General features: G+C 44.6%; 1 protein-coding gene and 1 pseudogene across 1 annotated transcript in view; both read left to right on the forward strand.

The window, feature by feature from the left end:
• Positions 1 to 26,527, forward strand: part of LOC126188875 (ras-related and estrogen-regulated growth inhibitor) — a 381,204-nt gene that overhangs the window by 285,927 nt on the left and 68,750 nt on the right. The window lies entirely within an intron of this gene.
• LOC126189837 (U6 spliceosomal RNA) lies at positions 2,327 to 2,427 on the forward strand (annotated as a pseudogene).

The raw sequence follows: 26,527 nt of genomic DNA on the forward strand, positions 1-26,527 counted from the left end.
TGTATCCAATTGTTTTCCAAACTTACGACGGGAATAAATGCTACCGTTTCCAATATACTGCAAAAGTTCGTAGTTAAATAAAACTACTGTATTACCAAATATTATCACACTATTGCGTAAGTTTTCCATATTGAGACGTTAAGTTACACATATTTCCACCTATTAAGGAAAAACTTTTTAAAAACCTCATTAACTCGGGAAGACATAAAGCAACTGAGATGAAAGCCGAGAATTTTTTATTCTATAAATAAAATTTCATTATTTGCTATCCTTCCTGCCACTGCAGGTTTAATAATCAGCTGTGTAACTTGTCTTGCAATAGCAACAAAAACTTTCTGCCAGAATGGACACAAAAGATCATGTCCTATGGAATATCCCCTCAACGAAGACGTACCGAAGCCTGTCAGACAGGCTTTAAAAGATAAAAATGTCTACTACATATTTACAGAAAAGATTACTTTGACAACCTAAATCTTATGGCTGATGTTGTCTAAGAAAAATCAAGGCATAACTACAGTCAACAGACGATGTAGGGGAGATGAATAATGACTGTAGACAAGTCCTGTCAAAATTCAGTCACAATCAATTTTCCTTGAATCACCTGTTGATGTCTTCGAATATTTCATTGTCTGCCTTTTCATTTAGGGTAATGGAACTATTTTTTATTTCAATTCTTACGTAACTAATCAAACGATTTGTGTAATGATTGTTAATCACCAGATCAGTGAGTGTAATTTAACTATGATCAACGCCAAGAACAGCCTGTGCAAGACTGACTTGAGCACGAGAAAATACTAGATAACTAGCAAACTAAGTGCTCCGTAAAACGACGACATGCAATCCAACCAAGCTGCAGTCCTCTTGCATTACTTGTACACAACCCGCCTCCGTACTTACACTACTGGCCGTTAAAATTGCTACACCAAGAAGAAATGCAGATGATAAACGGGTATTCATTGGACAAATGTATTACACTAGAACTGACATGCGATTATGTTTTCACGCAATTTGGGTGCATAGAGCCTGAGAAATCAGTACCCAGAACAACCACCTCTGGCCGTAATAACGGCCTTGATACGCCTGGGCATTGAGTCAGAACTTGGATGGCGTGTACAGGTACAGCTGCCCATGCAGCTTGAACACGATACCACAGTTCATCAAGAGTAGTGACTGACGTATTGTGACGAGCCAGTTGCTCGGCCACCATTGACCAGACGTTTTCAATTGGTGAGAGATCTGGAGAATGTGCTGGCCAGGGCAGCAGTCGAACATTTTCTGTATCCAGAAAGGCCCGTACAGGACCTGCAACATGCGGTCGTGCATTATCCTGCTGCAGTGTAGAGTTTCACAGGGATCGAATGAAGGGTAGAGCCACGGATCGTAACACATCTGAAATGTGACGTCAACTGTTCAAACTGCCGTCAATGCGAACAAGAGGTAACCGAGACGTGTAACTAATAGCACCCCATACCATCACGCCGGGTGATACGCCAGTATGGCGATGACGAATACACGCTTCCAATGTGCGTTCACCGCGATGTCGCCAAACACGGATGCGACCATCATGATGCTGTAAACTGAACTTGGATTCATCCGAAAAAATGACGTTTTGTCATTCGCGTACCCAGGTTCGTCGTTGAGTCCATCATCGCAGGCGCTCCTGTCTGTGATGCAGCGTCAAGGGTAACCAAAGCCATGGTCTCCGAGCTGACAGTCCATGCCGCTGCAAACTTCGTCGACTGTTCGTGCAGATGGTTGTTGTCTTGCAAACGTCCCCATCTGTTGAGTCAGGAATCGAGACGTGGCTGCACAATCCGTTACAGCCATGCGGATAAGATGCCTGTCATCTCGACTGCTAGTTATACGAGGCCGTTGGGATCCAGCACGGCGTTCCGTATTACCCTCCTTGACCCCACAGATTCCGTATTCTGTTGACAGTCATTGATCTCGACCAACGCGAGCGCAATATCGCGATACGATAAACCGCAGTCGCGATAGTCTACAATCCGACCTTTATCAAAGTCGGAAACGTGATGGTACGCATTTCTCCTCCTTACACGAGGCATCACACAACGTTTCACGAGGCAACTCCGGTCAACTGCTGTTTTTGTATGAAAAATCGGTTGGAAACTTTCCTCATGTTAGCACGTTGTAAGTGTCGCCACCGGCGCCAACTTTGTTTGAATGCTCTGAAAAGCTAATCATTTACATATCACAGCATCTACTTCCTGTCGGTTAAATTTCGCGTCTGTAGCACGTCATCTTCGTGGTGTAGCAATTTTAATGGCCAGTTGTGTGTACTCGCTTAGGGAGCTGGGGATGGAGGGGTGTGGCGGGGCACCATAAACGAATACTGGAACGATACGGAGATTAGCATGATCCCTGTCAAAGGACGACATGCAAAATTATGAAACACTGAAAAAACGAAACAAGTAGACGAGGTGGGTAACGCACATTTGTGATGGTTCGAACCAATAGTTTGTTCAGCCAGCGAGGACAGGAGAGATAGTAGCGTAAAATCTAGTTCCTGATCACTAAGCTTTGCACTAATGTCGTAGATTAAATCCCTGGCGTCTCCGCATGAAGTGAGGGGGCATGTGGCATTTTGTGTAAGTGTCCGTCGGTCGGATGGGGAAAATAGTCTTGGCGGTTCCCTCGATGCTACACGAGAGGTGTAAGCTGGCACTGGTTTCCGCCCTCGTCCTTATCACCATACAACATGACACAACACTTTACAAACTTGCACTACGGTCATCGACAATTAAACAGACACACTCCATACACACGACAATTAAACAGACACACTCCATACACACGACAATTAAACAGACACACTCCATACACAACTCTCACATACGTCAAGGAAGGGGGCCAATGGCACAGAGGAAGGGAACTGCTAAGTCTTGCGCTGATTGAGAGGCAGAGAGAGTACAGCCCAGGCAAACAATGTAGAACAATTGTATTGAAAGATAAATAAACCAAAATACTCCTCTTGGAGAACCACTAAAGAAGTTTGTGAAACTTTGTGATTAGCTCTGATTTTATACAAGTCCTAACATAGGCTGAAGATGTAGTGATAAAACAGTCGAATTTAATATTCACTCAGAAGTAGAAGAAAATTATGTAGTGAAGGTCGATGGCCGATACCAAGTTATGGGCTGTCTCTGATGCAGAGAGATAGTTCTGGTGATGGTGAAGGTAGATGCTGACGGCTCTCTCAGTGAGTGGTGGCTGGTGTGGCACGGCGTTCTATGTAGCAAAGTTTCTGATCGGGACTCTGAATGAAGAAGGGCGTCTGCAGTCGGCGCCTGGCTCAGACCTCGATGGAAAATGCCCCGGAGCGCCTTACACCGCTCTAGATATCCAGGCTACGTACAGATGCTATTTGCGATCACGAGGCCTGTGGAGGCAAACAGGTCTCCAAGGCCAGCGACCTAAAGCAGCACTTACTCTTATACCTGTTAGTCTAGGCAGCGTACGTGATTGAAACTTTGTCATCTGCTGATGTAGCCCCTTATAGGTTATGTCGCTGGTACATCATTGCTGTGAGAATGTTTACCGGTCTGTAAGGCATGCAACCCTTACACTGCCTTCCTTCCCCCCTTGAGGCACGAGTGGGTGTCGCACATCTTGATGTCTGAGGAACCTGGTGCCTCTACGTTGACCAGCTAAGGAAATGGTGATGCCAAAGGGCTGACGTCAATGTCCATTGGAGTTGGTGTCTGGACTAGCAACAAGATATCCACGCCAGAGAATGTGGACCCTGTGACTGCTGTGATTGTGCTGTAGTGCCCAAGATCCCAGGACAGGGTACGTCCGACTCTGGAGCAAGAAATTGTGACAGTTCACTGCTAGGAGGCGTCGCTGGTTTCCGTGGGCGCAACTAATTGACATGCTTGCGATAAACTGAGCACGGTCTATCTAGTATATACATAACCACTGCCGGGACCGGTTGGGGGCGATTTTGAGAGAAAAATTCTAAGTCCAGACACCATCTTTGACAGAATAACGGTGATGTCGAGATTGCAGATGGAGAGACAGAGTTCTCATAGGATAGAGTATGAAGAGTTTGAACTGGTGCTGCCAACCATGGAGCATTACCATGTAGCTGATGCCATACTGTGGGATGGAGCGGTAAGATTCCAAAACCAAGAGTGAGAGCTTCATCTGAATCATGATGGTGGTGTAGCTTTGTCAACTATGACTTGAACATGTGATCAGAACATTCAGCTAATCCAATAATTGTGAAATGAGAAGACACTGTATGCACTACGGTGATCCCATGGGAAGAACGGAAAGAGGTAAATTTGGAAGACGTCAACTAAGGCCTGCTGCCAGTAATCATGATTTCTGGAAGCTCTTCTATCCAGAAAATATGTGCCAGAGGCTGGATAATCTGTGTGAAGGACTTTGAAGATACCTGGAAAACATAGGGGAATCTGCTTCACACAGCAATCACAATTTTTTTTGGGTCATCAGTCTCCTGACTGTTTCAACGTGGCATGCCACGAATTCCTCCCCTGTGACAACCTCTTCATCTCAGAGTAGCAATTGCAGCCTACGTCTTCAATTATTTGCTGGATGTATTACAATCTCTGTCTTGTACTACAGTTCTTGCCCTCTACAGCTCCCTCGAGTACCATGGAAGTAATTTTCTCATGTCGTAAGAGATGTCCTATCACCCTGTTCCTTCTCCTTGTCAATGTTTTCCACATATTTCTTTCTTCTCCGATGCTGCGCAGAACCTAATCATTCATTACCTTATCACTCCACCTAATTTTCAACATTCGTCTGTAACACCACATCTCAAATGCTTCGATTCTCTTCTTTTCCGGTTTTCCCACAGTCCATGTTTCACTACTATACAATGCTGTACTCCAGACGTAGATTCTCAGAAATTTCTTTCTCAAATTAAGGCCTATGTTTGATGCGAGTAGACTTCTCTTGGGCAGAAATGTCCTTTTTTCCAGTACCAGGCTGCTTTTGATGTCCTCCTTGCTCTGTCCATCGTTAGTTATTTTGCTGCTTAGGTAGTAGAACTCCTTAACTTCATCTACTTCATGATCCTCAATCCTGATGTCAAGTTTTTCGCTGTTCTCATTTCTGCTACTTCTCATTACTTCCGTTTATCTCAGTCCATAATCCTTACACATTAGACTGTTCATTCCATTCAGGAGATCATGTAATTCTTATTCACATTCACTCAGGGTAGCAATTTCATCAACGAATCATATCATTGATATCCTTTCACCTTGAATTTTAATTCCACTCTTGAACATTTCTTTTATTTCCATCATTGCTTCTCCGATGTACAGATTGAAGAGTAGGGGCGAAAGGCTACGTGCCTGTCTTATGCCCTTTTTAATTCGAGCACTTCGTTCTTGGTCCTCCAATCTTATTATTCCCTCTTGGCTCTTGTGCATACTGTATAATACCCGTCTCTCCCTATAGCTTACTCCTATTTTCCTCAGAATTTCAAACGTCTTGCACTATTTTACATTGTCGAACTCTCTTCCAGGTCGGTAAATCCTATGAACGTGTCTTGATTTTTCTTTCGTCTTGCTTCCGTTATAAACCACAACGTACGAATTGTCTTTCTGTTGCTTTTACCTTTTCTAAAGTCAAATTTACAGTCATCTAGCACAACCTCAGTTTTCTTTCCCATTTTTCTGTATATTATTCTTGTCAGCAACTTGGATGTTCGAGCTGTTAAGCTGACTGTGCAATAATTCTCGCACTTGTCAGCTCTTGCAGCCTTCGGACTCATCCATTCTTTGGCTGCCACTTCCACCAATGGTTTTAGGAATTCTAGTGGAATCTTGTTTATACCTTGTGCCTTATTTGACTTTAAGGCCTCCAAAGCTCTCTTAAATTCTAATACTAGATCCCCTTTCTCTTCTAAATAGACTCCTGTTTCTTCTTCTATCACATCAGACAAATCTTCCCCCTCATAGAGGCCTTCAGTGTACTCTTTCCACCTATCCGTTTTAATCTCTGCATTGACAGTGAAATTCCCATTGCACTCTTCACCGGATGTTGTTTTGACTTTCCTGTATGCTGAGTCAGTCTTTCCGACAAGCGTTTCTTTTTCGATTTCTTCACATTTTTCATGCAGCCAATTCGTCTTAGCTTCCCTGCACTTCCTGTTTATTTCATTCCTTAGCGACTTGTCTTTCTGTGCTCCTGAATTTCCTTTAACTGATTCTTCCTGGCTCATCTCTTAAACTGCAGCCTATTCTTCATCACTACTACCTTGTGATCTGAGTCTGCATCTGCTTCTGGGCACGTCTTACAATCCAGTGTCTGGTTTCGCAATCTCTGTCTGACAGTGATGTAATCTAATTGAAATCTTCCCGTATCCCATGGCCGTCTCCAAGTATACCTCCTCCTCTTGTGATTCTTGAACAAAGTGTTCGCTATTACTAGCTGAAATTTATTACAGAAATCAATTATTCTTTCTCCTCAATCATTCCTTGTCGCAAGCCCAAATTCTCCTGTAATCCTTTATTGGCTCAAATGGCTCTGAGCACTATGGGACTTAACTTCTGAGGTCATCAGTCCCCTAGAACTTAGAACTACTTAAACCTAACTAACCTAAGGACATCACACACATCCATGCCCGAGGCAGGATTCGAACCTGCGACCGTAACGGTCGCGCGGCTCCAGACTGTAGCGCCTAGAACCGCTCGGCCACCCTGGCCGGCACAATCCTTTATTCTTCCCCTACAACAGCATACCGCGCATGAATAATCGAGGGAGATACCTGTAAGGTGTAAATGGAAACACAAACAGGTAGCTGAATCATGTGACCAAGGGAAGTACCTGTGAGTGAGTGTTGTCTGTTTATTTTGGCAGGTCTCACATGCCGCCACCTTGTTGGCAATACCTGCCTCAATCCCTCCCTAATACACATGTTGATAGGTCATGATAGGCCAGGCCCTTCATGAGCATAACTCCCCAGTATCCAAGACGTTGTACTTGGGGGAGTGGGGGGGGGGGGGGGGGAGCCGACGGTGGAAGGTCGGATGCAAAGCTGCAAGGCCGATGAGATCATGATGCAGGTCCGACCATTTTCCCCTTGCAACAGGAGGACTCTGTTGAGGGTTTCCGAATGCTTGTTGCTGATCCATCAGCCACCCTCGGTGTATTTTCAGGATAACTGGACCCTCGGAGGAGTGATGGGGGATGACTTTTTCATCCAGCTTCTTCCTCTTCTGTGTCCGTGTGGCAACAGACATCTGGTTCCTGATAATATTGCATGCCCTGTCCCATTGGTAACCTGGAGAGAATGTCAATGTTGGCTTGTTGAGCTGTCAAGCAATATCTGATTTCGCATGAGTAGCTAGACAAAAACAATGCCTATTTGATCAGAATACTGTAGTCTGCCCTGAATAGTGGTAAAAGAGATTTATGGTCAGTCAGTAACGTGAAACATCAGCCGTACACATAATTGTGGAATTTCCTGAGTGAGGACATATTAGCCAGGACTCCTTTTCTATTTGATTGTAGTTGCATTGCGCCTGCCAGAGTTTTGGATAGAAATGCAGTAGGAATTTCCACAGCATCTACTTCATGATATATCGCTGCACTCAAGCTGTAATCAGAAGCGTCATCTGCTACATTTTTAGATTTTGATGGCTCACAGGACAAAAGGCATGCTGGATGGAGCAGGGCTTGCTTGAGATCTCGGAGGACATAAAAAGCAGAGTACTATTGGCACAAAGCTCATTACTGGCGAAGAGAGGTCTACCATTAGCAAACGTTGGCCTTAATTTGAGGAAGAAATTTCTGAGAATGTACGTTTGGAGCACGGGATTGTATGGTAGTGAAACATGGACTATGGAAAAACCGAAACAGAGGAGAATCGAAGCATTTGATATGCAGCGCTACAGCAGAATGTTTATAATTAGGTGAAGTGATAAAATAAGAAATAAGGAGGTTCTCCGCAGAATCAGCGAGAAAAGGAACGTGTGGAAAACAGTAACAAGAAGAAGTAACAAGATGGCAGGACACCTGATAAGACATCAGGGAATAACTTCCATGGTACAGAGGGAGCTGTAGTTGATACAAACTGTAGGGAAAGACAAAGGTTGGAATAAATCCAAAAAATGGTTCAAATGGCTCTAAGCACTATGGGACTTAACATCTATGGTCATCAGTCCCCTAGAACTTAGAACTACTTAAACCTAACTAACCTAAGGACATCACACAACACCCAGTCATGGAATAAATACAGTAAATAATTGAGGCCATAGGTTGTAAGTGCTACTCTGAGATGAAATGGTTGCCACAGGAGAGGAATTCATAGTGGGCCGTGTCAAACCAATCAGAAGACTGATGACTGATAAAAAAAGCCGTCAATGACGATTGTTAATTTGTTGGCCTAGGAGCATCGCAAATTCGAAGTGATCCATTCGTCTTTTCTATAATAACAACGGAAGCAACCCACTGACTGCTGATGACTGCGGTGACAATGCCTCACTCTTAGAAGCGCTGTAGTTCCATCTGTACCTCATCTGTCAGAACGAATGGACAATTCAGTGCTTTGAAGAAGCAGGGAGTGGTTGACTACAAAATGCTATTGGTGGAGTCATGTACTTCCAAGCTCAAAGCATTAAAAAGATCATGTTTGGAGCACAGCATTGTATGGTAGTGAAACATGGAACGTGGGGAAACCGAAACGGAGGATAATCGACGCATTTGATATGCAGCGCTACAGTAGAATCTTCTTAATTAGGTGAAGTGATCAACTATGTTTGTGGCGCCTTCAGTATTTCCACTATAATGCTTGACACGAAGACAGAATGATACTGAACATGCACCATGAACTGTAATTTGACTCAGATAGTTCTGTAGCTGTAGCTAGACAGGTGTCTGAAGAATTCCTACAGCGCAGGTGAGCCAAAATGACGGTAAGTTTCCCAAATCATGATTGTCATGGATGAACTCTATCACCATGGAACTCCACTGTGACTGTGTTGATTGCCACTATGAGTGTTAAGAGTCTATCAGACACGGGGAGCACAGTGTGGACGTGTAAAACGTCTGGAGTGTAGGCGTCAGGCATTTCCTCAACTCCAGGGAACAGGGCAGCTTGCAAGTGTAATCTACATTCATCTTGAGGGAAGACTAAAAAAGTTCTGCCTTGCAGCAGAAAGAACATGTAGCCCATCGATACTTACACTGTTGCGATGGGGAGTAATAAAACAGTTGTTGCATGAGGGTAACCATTTCGGGTGACACACATTACTCGAGGGCTTACCAGCCACAGATAGATCAGAATGCTGTGAAAGTCACAGTTGCGGTGTCGAGTCGGATGGGCCGCAAACTCTTGTGAATGGTCTATAACGTTGCTGATGACTATAGAGACTGTGCAAAAGCTCTAATATTGGGGATTCAAAGCCCTAACGACGGGATGCTGGTGTTTGAGTAATTCTTGCGGAGCCATTCATTTGCTGAATGTACAAGACTCATGTCTCTGACAAGAGAAGTTGCATAGGGCCGTTTACATTGAGGGTTAGTACACTGGAACCGACAGTCTTGGGATAAACTCTGCCGTTTTGCTATCCACTCTCTATAATATTGTCCAATCAGCTTGTGGCAGCTAGAAAACTTACGGCGGACCGCTGTAACAATCACTTGAGAGCCGAAATATTTTTGTAAACAATGCCTTTAATCGATTGTATGGGAGGGCAACTGTCTCCATTTCAGGTTTCTATTTGCTAAGTCTTGCTCTGCTTGAGGTGCAGTGAGAACAAAGTTCAGCTAAACAATGTAAGACAGTTTCATTGAAAAGTATAGAAACAGAAGTACTCCTCCGTTGGAGAAGGGTTTTCACCACTGACTTTATACAAGTCCTAACTCAGGCTGAAAGCTGTAATGAAGAAACAGTGAAAATTAATATTCACTTGGAAGTGAACAAAATAAGGAGCACGTGAAGTTCGACAGGCGATAGTAAGTTCTGGGTCATCATGATTCAGAGGCCACGTCCTGTAGATGGCGAAGGCAGATACTGATGGCTCTCTCAGTGAGTGGCGGATGGTGTGGCGCGGCACCGTACGTAGCAAGGGTTTTGATTGTGATTCTGAAGAACGGCGGGTGCAGTCGGCGCCTGGTCCACAATTCGACGCAAGATGCTTCGGAGCGTCTTTGCACCGCCCTTAAAGAGCCAGGCCGTGTGGAGATACTAGAGGAACTATTTGTGATCACATGGCCTGTAAAGGCAAACAGGTCCGCGGGGCCAGTGACCTCTGGTGGGGTTCACTCTGCCGCCTGCTGGCCTAGGCAGCCGGCCGAGGTGGCCGAGCGGTTCTAGGCGCTACAGTCTGGAACCGCGCGACCGCTACGGTCGCAGGTTCGAATCCTGCCTCGGGCATGGATGTGTGTGATGTTCTTAGGTTAGTTTGGTTGAAGTAGTTCTAAGTTCTAGGGGACTGATGACCTCAGATGTTAAGTCCCGTAGTGCTCAGAGCCATTTGAACCATTTGGCCTAGGCAGCGTACGTGATTGAAGGTCTGCTGAAGTAAACGCTTCGAGGTTAGGTCGCTGGTACGTCATTGGTGTGAGTAGAGTTGCTGGTCTGTATGGTGTACAACTGTAAACAACAAAAACATTTTCCGTTTAGGTGACTGAACTTACCTGTTGATTCTGGAAGCCAGCAATGCCATGGGACTCTTTCTTTAGCTATACACAGCAAACATCCACATTTTGCAGTGGCTGTAGTAAGACTAAAGGAAAAGTTACGTATCTCACCGTCATCGACGCCAGCGGAGAGGTAGCAGAATACTGGACTGGACACAGAGGTGCCAAGCAATTGACAGGAATGTTACTTAAGGGAACATTCAGGCACTCGCTACAAACTGTTAAACCAGGGGGACTCTAGGTCAGGATGATTGGACGAGAATATGAACTGAAAATTCCCAAATACGAGTTCATTGTAGTGGCGATTGAGACAACGCAAATGGAATGGCTTTGGGGCTGATGAACTGCAATGTAAGGTCTTTGACGAAATTGAGGAAGGTAAAAGAAACATCGGCGATGTAGTTAAATGTTAATATTCCCTTTGTCCAAGTATTGCGGCAGCAAATGTCAGCTGCAGGTTGCACATGCTGAAAGTGTAGCAGAAAGCCACCAATTGGTTTGTGGTGCCTAAACGATTGGAAGGAATACGATTGCGACCCTGTCGCAGCAACGTATGCCTGGCTGCAACCCTTATTTGGTTGATGCTGCCGAGTACAGTGTTCGGAACAATACGAATAAATACCCACGGCAGAAGGAAGCGTGTGCCATGTCGACATTGATCAAGCTCTCACCATGGCGGAGGTCTGGTCTATATCTGATTAAAATTTCTTTGTGACTGACGTTTCACCACTTCGAGTGGTAGGGGCCAGACGCCGGTCAATCGTCGTTCTTTGTCGAGCGCCACGTGCTCGCTGTGCTGCCAGTTTTGTAGATACACGCAATTCAGGGCAGAGTCCACCGAAACGTAGTTCCATTTGCCCTTGGTCTGATTATATGAATTTCCTAACAGGAATGTCATTCCTAAGAGCTATCCACGGCTCTTTGAAAATGGAGATAGGGTCGATCTAAAGCACGTAATTATTTATAACTTCTGGCACTACACTCTCACAGAAATACGAAAGTGGAAATTTCCAAAAAGGAACACCTTATGTACTAGACGTAGATACATCCGTAAATGTAATTCTGTTGTCTGGCACAGCGCAACACGATTATAGAATCACTTTTTCAAAACCACTTAATTATCTCACATTGCAACGTAAATGTTTCAAATTCGCCGCAAAGGCGCCCACAACTTTTTTCTGTAGTGGTGCGAAAACGTGGCGCCCTGCGACGTCACCCTCGAGCTCACCGACGCAGAATCGACACGAAAATGCCTTAAGAGGTTGCAAATAGGACGTCAGTGCGACCATCCTTTATATTAGGGCCTTCATTTACACACATTTCGCGGTCAAAAACGACAATGTATAGTGCCGCATTGCTGACAGGGTTCGACACTGAACGAATCAACTTTTCTCTGTGGACATCATGGGGCAGCAACCCCAATGAACGTGAAGTGACACCTTTGGAGTGTAGCGCGACCACAATGTTTGCTACGGTATACAGATTGGAACCACTGAGTACCGTTAAAAACCATTCGACAAAATTTGAACTTGATTCGAAGCAGTAAAGGGTGTTTATTCTTTTTCAGCCCTCTTGTTTCGGGTCCTCCTGTGTCATGATCCCGAAGGGGGAGGTTGCAAGATTATTAACACATGCGTGAGTAAATTGGCAAAGAATTCCTCTAAGACCCCCTCCCTATTTCCGCAACACCAAGGTGCCATGTGCACCACTTTAAAAATGTCCCTGTACATAGGCTTCAACACCCATTCAGCTGAGTGGCACTCCACTGCTGCTCTAGTGCCAGAGGACAGGCAATCTCTTCGACACCCCTTAGATTCTGCAGCAGGCGGTGGTGCAGGAACGGAGTGTTACTAGTAGCTGAGTGGGTGTCGAAGTCTCTGTACAGGTACATTTTTAAAGTGCTCAACAAAGGCGTGTGGATGGCACCGAGGGTGTTGCCGAACTGGGGGCCTTAGGGGCATCTTGTTTTATTCGCGCACGTGTCAGTGTTGCACCCGCCTGGGATCACGCCATAGGAGGACGCGCGAGGGCTGGAAAAGCGTGAACATCCTTCGCGGCAAGAAACATCAATGCCTTCTCTGCGCCATAACAATGGAGATACCATCGAAGACAGTGCTGCGAAAGCAGAGTTACTGAACACAGCCTTCCGAAATGCCTTCGCAAAAGAAGACGAAGTAAATATTCCAGAACTCGAATCAAGAACAGCTGCCAACATGAGTAACGTAGAAGTAAATATCCTCGGAGTAGAGAAGCAACATAAATCACTTAATAAAAGCAAGTCTTCTGGTCCAGACTGTATACCAATTAGGTTCCTTTCAGAGTATGCTGATGCATTAGCTCCATACTTAACAATCATATACAACCGTTCGATCTACGAAAGATCCGTACCCAAAGACAGGAAAGTTGCACAGGTCACACCAATATTCAAGAAAGCTAGTAGGAGTAATCCACTTAATTATAGGCCCATATCGCTAACGTCGATATGCAGCAGGATTCTGGAACATATATTGTGTCCGAACACTATGAATTTCCACGAAGAAAATGGTCTATTGACACACAGTCAACATGGGTTTAGAAAACATCGTTCTTTATTCGCATGAAATGTTGAGTGTTATTGACAAGGGACTTCAGATCGATTCCGTATTTCTGGATTTCCGGGGGGCTTTTCACACTGTAGCACACAAGCAGCTTGTAGTGATGTTGCGTGCTTATGGAATATCGTCTGTTATGTGACTGGATTTGCGATTTTCTGTCATAAAGGTCACAGTTCGTAATAATTGACGGAAAGCCATCAAGTACAACAGGAGTGATTTCTGGCGTTCCCCAAGGTAGTGTTATAGGCTCTTTGCTGTTCCTTATCTATATAAACGATTTGGGAGACAATTTGAGCAGCCGTCTTAGGTTGTTTGCAGATGATAATGCTGTTTATCGACTAAAAATGTCATCAGAAGATCAAAACAAATTGCAAAAATATCTACACTACTGGCCATTAAAATTGCTACACCAAGAAGAAATGCAGTTGATGAATGGGTATTCATTGGACAAATATATTATACAAGAACTGACATGTGATTACATTTTCACGCAGTTTGGGTGCATAGATCCTGAGAAATCAGTACCCAGAACAACCACCTCTGGCCATAATAACGGCCTTGATACGCCTGTGCATTGACAGAGCTTGGATGGCGTGTAAGGGTACAGCTGCCAATGCAGCTTCAACACGATACCACAGTTCATCACGAGTAGTGACTGCCGTATTGTGACGAGTCAGTTGCTCGGCCACCATTGACCAGACGTTTTCAATTGGTGAGAGATCTGGAGAATGTGCTGGCCATGGCAGCCGTCGAACATTTTCTGTATCCATAAAGGCCCGTACAAGACCTGCAACATGCGGTCGTGCATTATCCTGCTGAAATGTAGGGTTTCGCAAAGATCGAAAGAAGGGTAGAGCCACGGGTCGTAACACATCTGAAATGTAACGTCCACTGTGCAAAGTGGCGTCAATGCGAACAAGAGGTAACCGAGACGTGTAACCAATGGCACCCCATACCATCACGCCGGGTGATACGCCAGTATGACGATGACGAATACACGCTTCCAATGTGCGTACACCGCGATGTCACCAAACACGGATGCGACCATCATTATGCTGTAAACAGAACTTGGATTTATCCTATAAAATGACGTTTTTCCATTCGCGCACCCAGGTTCGTCTTTGAGTACACCATCGCAGGCGCTCCTGTCTGTGATGCAGCGTCAAGGGTAACCGGAGCCATGGTCTCCGAGCTGATAGTCCATGCTGCTGCAAACGCTGTCGAACTGTTCGTGCAGATGGTTGTTCTCTTGCAAACGTCCCTATCTGTTAACTCAGGGATCGAAACGTGGCTGCACGATCCGTTACAGCCACGCGGATAAGATGTCTGTCATCTCGACTGCTAGTGATAAGAGGCCGTTGGGATCCAGCACGGCGTTCCGTATTACACTCCTGAACTCACCGATTCCATATTCTGCTAACAGTCATTGGATCTCGACCAACGCGAGCAGCAATGTCGCGATACGATAAACCGCAATCGCGATAGGCTACAATCCGACCATTATCAAAATCGGAAACGCGACGGTACGCATTTCTCCTCCTTACACCAGGCAGCACAACAACGTTTCACCAGGCAACGCCGGTCAGCTGCTGTTTGTGTATGAGAAATCGGTTGGAAACTTTACTCATGTCAGCACGTTGTAGGTGTCGCCACCGGCGCCAACCTTGTGTGAATCCTTTGAAAAGCTAATCATTTGCATATCACATCATCTTCTTCCTGTAGGTTAAATTTCGCATCTGTAGCACGTCATCTTCGTGGTGTAGCAATTTTAGTGGCCAGTAGTGTAGAAAAGATATCTGTATGGTGCTAAAATTGACAATTGATCTAAATAATGAAAAGTGTGAGGTCATCCACGTGAGTGCGAAAAGTAACTCGTTAAACTTCGGTTACACGAAAAATCAGTCAAATCTAAAGGCAATAAATTCAACTAAATACCTAGGAATTATAATTACGAACAACTTAAATTGTAAGGAACACACAGAAAATGTTGTGGGGGAGGATAACCAAAGACTGCGTTTTAAAGGAGACTGCCTACAGTACGCTTGTCCGTCCTCTTTTAGAATGCTGCTGCGCGGTGTGGGATCCTTACTAGACAGGACTGACGGAGCACATCGAAAAAGTTCAAAGAAGGGCAGCACGTTTTGTATTACCGCGAAATATGAGAGAGAGTGTCACTGAAATGATACAGGATTTGGGCTGGACATCATTAAAAGAAAGGCGTTTGTCCTTGCGACCTAATCTTCTTACGAAATCTCCTCCGAATGCGAAAATATTTTGTTGACACCGATCTACATAGGGAGAAACGATCACCATCATAAAATAAGGGAAATCAGAGCTCGTACGAAAAGATATAGGTGTTTGTTCTTTCCGCGCTGTACGAGATTGGAATAATAGAGAATTGTGAAGGTGATTCGATAAACCCTCTGCCAGGCACTTAAATGTGATTTGCAGAGTATCCATGTAAATGTAGATGCTGCTTCACATCACACACAGACTTCGCCAAATGGTTTTGAACGGCCCCTAGGGGTTCCAACCTGTATACCAGAAGAAAACTTATGTTTGTGCTACACGCCCCAGGGGTTAGATGACGTTCGGTGGGGCTGCAGCCTCACGACATCCTTAGAGGAGGGCTGAATCTTCGGGTGGTGTCAGCAGCATCGGACGTTTTCAAGAAAGTCGTCCTGTTGCACATCGCACTGCCGCGAATTGTGTGTAAATTAACGCCCCACGGTAAGGGGTGGTTTCATTGACGCCCTTTATGCAACTTCTTGAGGACTTTGCCTGTCGATTCTGAGCGGCGGTGTGTGTGAAACGTTTCCCTCGGCCACCCATAAGACTTCACCGCTGGGCGTTGCGGTTCTGACCTCCATCATTGAAGCATTAATAGAAAGGTGATATGTGGTTAAGAGGCGGTGTGTGACATTTGCATCCACAGCAGTAGCGTGGAAGGGGTAGGGGGGCACTGTGGGTCACTGCCCTACCTTAAATAATACCATCAATTAAGTTAATACGCTAAGTAAATTGTTGGTTCTAAGTATGATATGATGCAAAAAAGTTAATTTACTACTAGCTCAGCGACATCTGAATAATTCAGAATTAAGCACATTTTGTCACAATCACATATAACAATTCTTTATTCTGCCCATTGATGACATTTGAAGTATGTTTCAGCGCTGTGTCCGTATTGCAGTCTATGGTACCGACTGAGGTGTCTCCGTGGTTAGCACACTACACTCGCATTAGGGAGGACGACGGTTCAAACCCGCGTCCGGCCATTCTGCTTTAGGTTTTTTCGTGATTTCGTTGACTGTTGTCCAGGGAGCACGTATGCCAGTAACAGCTATTACGAGACCAGTTAAATAGTAGTAGTAGTAGAAGGGTTTTGTGGGCGCACGACAGCAAGGTCTTCAGCGCCCGTTCAGTATCATAGTGAGACGGGGGTCAAGAAAGAAACTCAGAACATTTACATCAAACGGAACAGAAAACACGGGGAACAATCGTGGAAAAATATGTGCTCACCCACACCGAAGCGTGGAATGAAGCAGGGCGTCAGCAGTAAAACATGGACAACACAGGAAGAAAAAGGTAGAGGGAGCTAAAACAATGGAGCAGATGAAGTGGCTGGCTGACCGCAAGGAAAAAAGGGAGGAGTCAGCCACTCTGCAATACACTAAAACCGCCAGCCTAAAAGTTTAGGCCAGAGTCCAGACACATCACAAAACTTAAAACCCTAGACACACACGTCTCATCGTTAGCTAAAACACAGGGCAGATCCCCATCAACTTGTGCTTCTGCCCTTGCATCACGGTATAAAACGCAGTCTGTTAAAATGTGCCGGACAGAGATGTGCACACCACAAGCATCACAAAACGGAGGATCCTCCCGCCGTAATAAATAGCTATGTGTCAGAGGACAGTGCCCGATCCGAAGACGTGTGAGCACCACCTCTTCCCGCCTGAGCAGCCGGCAGGAGGAACGCCACGGCCGAGTGGTCGACTTTACCGACCGCAGTTTATTGGCCGTCACCGCCAGCCATTCGTCCTCCCACAACTCCAGGCACTTCCTGTGGAGTGCAGCGATGACTGACTGCAAGGGGATAGGACACTAAAGGAACTGCTCTATTTGTAATAGGAAGGTTACTGGATTGGAGCAGTTTAGGCCTGAAGATGACGTAGTGTAACGTCGAAACCGGTTGCCTAGAAATAAACTTATACAACGACGATTGGTATTGTTTTTATTGAACACTGAACAGCCGTAGTCCCATACTCCACCAGAAGATGGAGTTACATTCGCTCTTTAATAGGTCTGTCGCAGTGCTATGACCGCAGCGGCCAGCCGCGTCATAGAAACCGTACCATGTACTTAATGTCTGCTAGCAGTATGTGGTCCGGTCATAAAGCTGGTCCGACTTTCCATTAGATCATACTTTGTTGCTGTGTGTAATCGGGTAATTGCATCGTATTTCCTCTGGAAAACAAGGAACACGGGAAAAACTTGGGCAATTAGTGCGACAGTGGGCTCGTGAGGCTAATGATGTGGATCTCCTGGTGTTAATCAGAGCTAAAGTTCGTGGTACATTTAATGTAAAAGAGGGAGTCAGAACATAAGACTCAACTAGCATCACTGAGTGTGGATTTTAACAAAGGTAGAAAAATATACCTGCTTCGCAAGTGGGACAAGAAAAAAAATAGATGATTATCTGAGCAGCTAATATGTCCTTCATTTCTAGGACTCGAAATGTTAAGGAACTGTAGCAAAATTTCAAGATATTGTATAACGCGCATGAGTATATTCATAACGAGGTAGTGCCTCTCAGATGTCACGAACCGCTTCTCGCGGAATCTACGTTGATTCCGACAGGACAAATTGAGATCTCCAAAAAGGCTATAATACGCGAACATAAAACATGTTCTATTACTCTCCGACAGATTGATATCTACGTTGGCCTGTAGGATGCTTGTTCTTGAAAATGAAAATAATTTACAACTTTTTCCAGTTGCTTAGAACTACTCGTTGCTCCAACGCTCTATGATAAAGATATAACAGAAGAGGAACGAATTCTTTAACATAACCCATGCAAACAAATCAAATAACTCACCAAGGCCAGAGGTCATGTGCGATTTTAGTCCATATTGCGTCTGACTCATTTCTTCAGTATTCGTTCTTGGATTGTACCACAGCTCAGTCGGTCTTCTTTAGTGAAACAGTATCAGAAAGTGAATTCAATATTTCAGCCTTTCATCTGTCATGGTTTGCTTCACATACAGCATGCTCAATGAGCGACTGAATAAGTCACGTTCATCCAATGGATAACCTAAGTTCTTCCAGTTTTTTGTCAGTTACAGAACTTCTACCAGCTTGAACAGTCCGTTGCTGACATGCAGGGTTCACGGCTTCACGAGTTGACTCCGTAGCCGTACACGCCCATCCTCTCGATACCATTTGAAACGAGACTCATCCGACCGGCAACATGTTTCTAGTCATCAACAGTCCAATGTCGGTCTTGATGCGCCCAGGCGAGGCGTAAAGCTTTGTGTCGCGCAGTCATCAAGGATACAAAAGTGGGCCTTCGGCTCCGAAAGCTCATGTCAATGATGTTTCTTGAATGGTTGGCACGGAGACACTTGTTGATGGCCCAGCATTGAAATCTGTAGCAATGTGCGGAAGGGTTGCACTTCTGCCACGTTGAACGATTCTCTTCAGTCGTCATTGTAGTAGCAGTAACCGATCTAATAAGTGCGCCAGACACTTGTCTTATATAGGCGTCGCCGACCGCAGCGCCGTATTCTGCCTGTTTACACATCTCTGTATGCATGCCTATACCAGCTTCTTTGGCGCTTCCTTGTTTATCATGAGATTTTGGCCTGTTAGTCACCACGAGATCTAAAAAGTTATCCTCAGGGATCCGATCTCGAACTAATTAAACAAAACAGTTTTCAGATAACAGTTTTAGCATAACCCTACACGAATATTTGCCTCTGCCGAATGCCTAAACGAACAAGCGTGCCAGACTGTAGTAGGATCCCCCGCCCAACTTTATCGTAGTATGATCGAGAAATTCATGCGCGTTTTCTTCAGATATTTTCTGAGGTTCCTCGCTGACTTCGGATAAAGGGAACCGACAGTTGTGTTTGAACCACCTTTAATGTTTATCTTCATCCACATTACATTCCGTTTTGGTTTAAAAAATGCGGAATTTGCTGGGACATCGTGGAACATCGTGCTTCAGCCCTTAAAGTTTCATGAAGTTCTGATAGGTAATGGAGCTGTTACTAGCCTTCAAAACGGCGTCTGTAACGGAGCTGCGTTCCAAGCAGAGAGCTGTCACGGAGTTTCTTTTGGCGGTAAACCGGAGTACCGCAGATATTCATAGGCGCTTGCGGAATGTCTATGGAGACCTGGTAGTGAACAAAAGCACAGTGAGTCGTTGGGCGAGGCGTCTGTCATTACCACAGCAAGGTGGCGACAAACTTACTGATCTACGTGCCGGCAGCAGCACACAGCTGTGACTTCTACAGTGTTGGGATGTGCAGACACTCTCATTCGAGGTGATCGACGGATCACTATCATACACCTCGCTGCTCAACTGGACGTCACTGTTTGTAGTGTTGATACACTCGTCCAACAGTTGGAGTACTCAAAGTTTTATGCCCCGTGGATGCCTCGCCGCCTAACGGAAGATCGTAAAGAGCAACGAAGGATCATCTGTATGGAACTGCTTGCGTGTTACGTCACTGACTGTGACAATTTTTTGTCCAACGTTGTCACAGGCGATGAATCATGGGTTCACCACTTCGAGCCGTACATAAAACAGCACTCCATTGAGTGGTGCCACACCACCTCTCCTCCGAAGAGAAAGTTCAAAGCCGAATCCTCAGCCGGGAAAGTCACGGTGACGGTCTTCTGGGACTCTGAAGGGGTTATTCTGTTTAACGACCTCCCTCATGGTACATCTCTGAAGCGTATTGTGCAACCCTCAGGAAACGGAAGAGACGACTGCAGCGTGTTCGTTGTCACAAAATTGCAAACGATCTTCTCCTTCTCCTTGACAACGCAAGGCCTCACACAAGTCTGCGCACTCGAGAGGAGCTCAGAAAACTTTCTTGGACTGTTCTTCCTCATCCACCCTACAGCCCAGATCAGGTGCCTCCCGACTTCCGTCTTTTTTGGCCCAATGAAGGATGCACTCCGCGGGAAGCAGTATATGGATGATGGGAAGGTTATTGATGCAGCAAGGCGTTGGCTCCGTCGTCGACCAGTAGAGTATTAGCTTGTGTGCATACAGGCCCTCCTAGTAAGGTGAGGAACGTCCGTCGCGTTGAACGGAGATTATGTTGAAAACTGGGATTTTGTATCCAAAGGATTGGACTACTGGGATCCTAAATAAAACCAACCTGTTTTCTTAAAAAAAGTGTTGCATTATTTATTGAAAAGCCCCTCGCATAACTTGCTTTTCACAATATATATATAAATGAACAAGTAGATAGTGTCGGAAGTTCCATGCGGCTTTTCGCGGATGATGCTGTAATATACAGAGAAGTTGCAGCATTAGAAAATTACAGCGAAATGCAGGAAGATCTGCTGCGGATAGGCACTTGGTGCAGGGAGTAGCAACTGACCCTTAACATAGACAAATGTAATGTATTGCGAATACATAGAAAGAAGGATCCTTTATTGTATGATTATATGATAGCGGAACAAACACTGGTAACAGTTACTTCTGTAAAATATCTGGGAGTATGCGTACGGAACGATTTGAAGTGGAACGATCATATAAAATTAATTGTTGGTAAGGCGGGTGCCAGATTGAGATTCATTGGGAGAGTCCTTAGAAAATGTAGTCCATCAACAAAGGAGGTGGCTTACAAAACACTCGTTCGACCTATACTTGCGTATTGCTCACCAGTGTGGGATCCGTACCAGGTCGGGTTGACAGAGGAGATAGAGAAGATCCAAAGAAGAGCGGCGCGTTTCGTCACAGGGTTATTTGGTAAGCGTGATAGCGTTACGGAGATGTTTAGCAAACTCAAGTGGCAGACTCTGCAAGAGAGGCGCTCTGCATCGCGGTGTAGCTTGCTGTCCAGGTTTCGAGAGGGTGCGTTTCTGGGTGAGGTATTGAATATATTGCTTCCCCCTACTTATACCTCCCGAGGAGATCACGAATGTAAAATTAGACAGATTAGAGCGCCCACGGAGGCTTTCCGGCAGTCGTTCTTCCCGCGAACCATACGCGACTGAAACAGAAAAGGGAGGTAATGACAGTGGCACGTAAAGTGCCCTACGCCACACACCGTTGGGCGGCTTGCGAAATATAAATGTAGATGTAGATAACTCATTCGGAAGTGATTGCAACCTCATGAGATACGATCCAGTTCCTCGCGGCAAAATAGGCACCACTGCTGTTGTTCTCCAGACTGTTCTTCCGACACATATTACATTCGAAACTTAAGATATTTACCTCTGGTTTAGGTCGCCTTCCTAGTCGTAACAGTACTTCAACGGCATTACCATAGCAAGTTTAATCAGCACTCGCACTTTACCCTGGGTACACCTCCAGTATATTAATATCATAGTAATATTCATCTCTTTGCGTCCTACAATTGTAACTTTTTCAATCTCTAGTATAGAGTAAGTGATCTACACATCTGTCCGAGTACCCCACGTAACGACCGTGTGTAGGCTACTCTTATCCGAGCAGCTGCTTCTTGTGTGTAGTGCATTTCCGGTCTATTGAAGCTGTAGCCAGCTCCTGTTCTCTTCGCACTTCATGTTGAAAAACATGTACCATCCAGTTTAGACTAAAAATAAACAAATACATAAAAGAGAAAGAGAGAGAAGTAATTTTTCCAGGAAAGTTACGTGCATGGAATTTATTTCAATTTTACAGGAAGCTAGACCTCCATAAATGTTTCTGATGCCCTTCAATGGGCAGCTAATCAAATTTTTACTGACATTAAGAAGCGGTTCATAGCCATTCACTGTCATTAAACTTTGAAAAGACCCACTATATGCAGTTCAGAACTTCCAAGAGATTTCCTTCAGGTGTGTGTATAAAATATGATGACATGGAAATAGGAGAAGTTGAGAGTGTAAAATTCTTGGGATAACAACTTGATAATAAATTCAGTTGGGAACAACATACTAACGAACTGGTAAAGCACCTAAACAAGTCTGTGTTTGCAATGCGAATGATGTCAGACATAGGAGATATAAACATAAAAAACTGGCATATTTTGCTTATTTTCACTCTATTATGTCATATGGTATCATATTTTGGGGTAACTCCACAAACAGAGAAAAAATTTTTAGAACACAGAAGCGTATAATAAGAGTAATGAGTTGTGTAAATCCAAGAACATCATGTCGGAACCTATTCAAAGAATTGGGCCTATTAACCACAGCTTCTCGGTCTATTTATTCCTTAATGAATTTTGTTGTAAATAATACATCTCTTTTTCCAACTAACTGCTTAGTACACAGTATCAATACTAGGAATACGAACAATATACATAAAGATTTAAAATCACTTACTCTTGCCCAGAAAGGAGTCCAGTAGTCAGCAACGCATGTTTTCAATAAGTTACCAGCAACCATTAAGGATTTAGTTTCAGACAAGGCACAACTTAAACATAATTTAAAAGAATTTTTGGTGGACAACTCCTTCTATTCCATCCATGAGTTTCTCAACAAGTGCAGTAGACCGTTTTAATGAAAATTTATTATACTTTAATTTTTGACAATACTTGGTTATAATAGCGAAGTAACTACCTACTGTGTGAATGATGGATGTATGGTAAGCAGATGTAATCTAAAGTCTGTAAATGGTGGAAGTTTAATTTTAAATCTTGTACATAATCTGACTGTTCTTAACTGAGGATCACTGAAATGAATAATTTACTTTTATTTTTGACAATACTTGGTTGTAATAGCCAAGAAACTAGCAAATGTCTGAATGATGGATTTAATTAAAGCAGATGTAAGTATTAAACCTGTAAATATTAGAAGTTTAAATTTAATTCATGTACATAATTTTACTGTTCACTGACTGAGGATCATTAAAATTAATGAAACTCAAGTTTTTCTAATTACGTTATTGTAATGTGTTTTCTGACGTGTTCCACAACCAGGAGGATTCCCTCTTTTATGGGTCTATGGAATGAATAATTAATCTAATCTAATATAATCTTTCAAGTCGAGAGGATGCCTGAAACTTGAAAAAACAATATACGGATTTGAAGCAAGAGTTACTGAAAGTGTTCGATAAGTGTTAGATAAAGTAAGAGTAAAGCGTCATCAGCGGCGTCATTGTTTTTGAAAATTGAGACCAGAAAGGAAATGAACGCTATTGTACTGAGAGTTACTCCGTGATGCAGCGTTCGACCCCCCCCCCCCCCCCTCGCCACCCCACCACACTTCAGCTCGCCGATCGATGGCTGGACAGGTGAAAAAGCATCCAGGCTACTGTAATTACCGCGGGGAGCTTCGCGCGCTGGGCGCTCTGCATCTGCCGCATGGATCAAACTCCCAGCACCGGCTTTCGGCCAGCACTCGTACAACGCGCAGCACGCGCCGTTTGAAGACTACGTCTGCACACATTCACAGCAGGCAATTATAATTTACTTCTGTACTTCACATCTACATAGTGTGATATACACTACTGGCCATTAAAATTGCTACACCACGAAGATGACGTGCTACAGACGCGAAATTTAACCGACAGGAAGAAGATGATGTGATATGCAAATGATTAGCTTTTCAGACCACTCACACAAGGTTGGCGCCGGTGACGACACCTACAACGTGCTGACATGAGGAAAGTTTCCAACCGATTTCTCATACACAAACAGCAGTTGACCGGTGTTGCCTGGTGAAACGTTGTTGTGATGCCTCGTGTAAGGAGGAGAAATGCGTAACATCACGTTTCCGACTTTGATACAGGTCTGATTATAGCCTATCGCGATTGCGGTTTATCGTATCGCGACACTGCTGCTCGCGTCGGTTGAGATCAAATGACTGTATGGAATCGGGGGGTTCAGGAGGGTAATACGGAACGCCGTGCTGGATACCAACGGCCTCGTGTCACTAGCAGTCGAGATGACAGGCATCTTATCCGCATGGCTGTAACGGATGGTACAGCCACGTCTCGATGCCTGAGTCAACAGATGGGGACGTTTGCAAGACAACAACCATCTGCACGAACAGTTTGACAACGTTTGCACCAGCATGGACTATCAGCTCGGAGACCATGGCTTTGGTTACCCTTGACGCTGCATCACAGACAGGAGCGCCTGCGATGGTGTACTCAACGACGAACCTGGGTGCACGAATGGCAAAACGTCATTTTATAGGATAAATCCACGTTCTGTTTACAGCATCATGATGGTCGCATCCGTGTTTGGCGACATCGCGGTGAACGCACATTGGAAGCGTGTATTAGTCATCGCCACACTGGCGTATCAACCGGCGTGATGGTATGGGGTGCCATTGGTTACACATCTCGGTCACCTCTTGTCCGCATTGACGGCACTTTGAACAGTGGACGTTACATTTCAGATGTGTTACGACCCGTGGCTCTACCCTGCGAAACCCTACATTTCAGCAGGATAACGCGCGACCACATGTTGCAGGTCCTGTACGGGCCTTTCTGGATACAGAAAATGTTCGACTGCTGCCCTCGCCAGCACATTCTCCAGATCTCTCACCAACTGAAAACGTCTGGTCAATGGTGGCCGAGCAACTGGCTCATCACAATACGCCAGTCACTACTCATGATGACGTGTGGTATCGTGTTGAACCTGCATGGGCAGCTGTACCTGTACACGCCATCAAAGCTATGTTTGATCAATGCCCAGGCGTATCAAGGCCGTTATTACGACCAGAGGTGGTTCTATGCACCCAAATTGCGTGGAAATGTAATCGCATGTCAGTTCTAGTATAATATATTTGTCCAATGAATACCCGTTTATCATCTGCATTTCTTCTTGGTGTAGCAATTTTAATGGCCAGTAGTGTAGTATCACTATACCTACATCAGTACTCCGCAACTACATAGCATGCTATAGTATCACTATATCACTACACCTACATCCTGTTCCACTCGTGAAGGCTGCGCAAGGATAGCCTCAATTTCATTTCTCTAATTTTATCGTAATCGGTATTACGCGATATGTCTGAGGAACTAACACATGCAGTCCCATCTCTTTCCAAAAGCATCTCTAAATGGAATTTGTTATTTAAGTCTGATTTATATATTTGTCTAATTTTGGGAAAAATATCTGGTTACGGATCCAGGAAACCGCACACGTATTTGTCTTGTGAATTCACTGCGTCTGATCGGAGTTAACCATGATGCTTACGTTTTGACGCTCTAGTTCTGAAAGCGTCGCATTTCGTTCGTCTTTTGTGGACAACCTTCGTTGTCGTTTTGAACGAAGTACTGTAAGTTTGATTTACGTTCAGACTTACACGAAGATGGATAAATGTAAGAAATGTCTGTCCCTGTCATTTGCAAACCTCATTCATCTAAGTAAAGTGTGACACTGTTGATTTGAACCAAGTTTTTCCTCCAGTTCACGGCTTCATTCTTTATATTGCCATAGAGAATAATAACAGAAATGGACTCATCATACAAACGTTTCTCTAAATTGCGCCACTTAACCCTCTGCCAACGAGGTGAGATGGGAAACCACTCACCCACCCTATGTGCCTTAGCACACATGTGTGGTGTATCTCAGGTCTTATCCCCAGCTAGTGTAGCCTTCTAGCCCGTCATCCTCACAGCATTGGATGGGTAATCTGCTCCATGGTATGTACTACCACTCTTCGTACGGTCCTCGAGTGGGATTCCATGCAATCTTGTTATGCACTTGACAGTATCATGGGTGGATTTCCACCCAACTTTGTGAATTTTTGTTGTATTTTAGGTTATACCACAATGGCCCAGAAACAGTGTTCACCACCCTAGAAATTTCTTCTCACATTTTCGCTTGCTGCCAGATCTAGTCAACGGATGATTAATTACACTGAATCGCAGTTCCAATCCAATGGATGTGTTGTCCATGCTGGCAGAAGAAGAAGCGCCCACTCAGCAGGGTAAAAACCAATCGACCACACTACACAATAGGATGTCCGACACATTGAAGGATTTTCAGTCGTCAGGAGTGGATACTGCAGCATACGAGGATGAGCACTTTGGCTGGATAATGCAAGAGTTCCTGTCACTCACCAGCAAATTCACTACGAAGAGAAAATACAGATGCTCTATGAGGCACCACAATTGTACGACGGTGGGC

This window comes from Schistocerca cancellata, chromosome 5, assembly GCF_023864275.1.
Source record: "Schistocerca cancellata isolate TAMUIC-IGC-003103 chromosome 5, iqSchCanc2.1, whole genome shotgun sequence".
NCBI classification, from domain to species: Eukaryota; Metazoa; Arthropoda; class Insecta; order Orthoptera; family Acrididae; genus Schistocerca; species Schistocerca cancellata.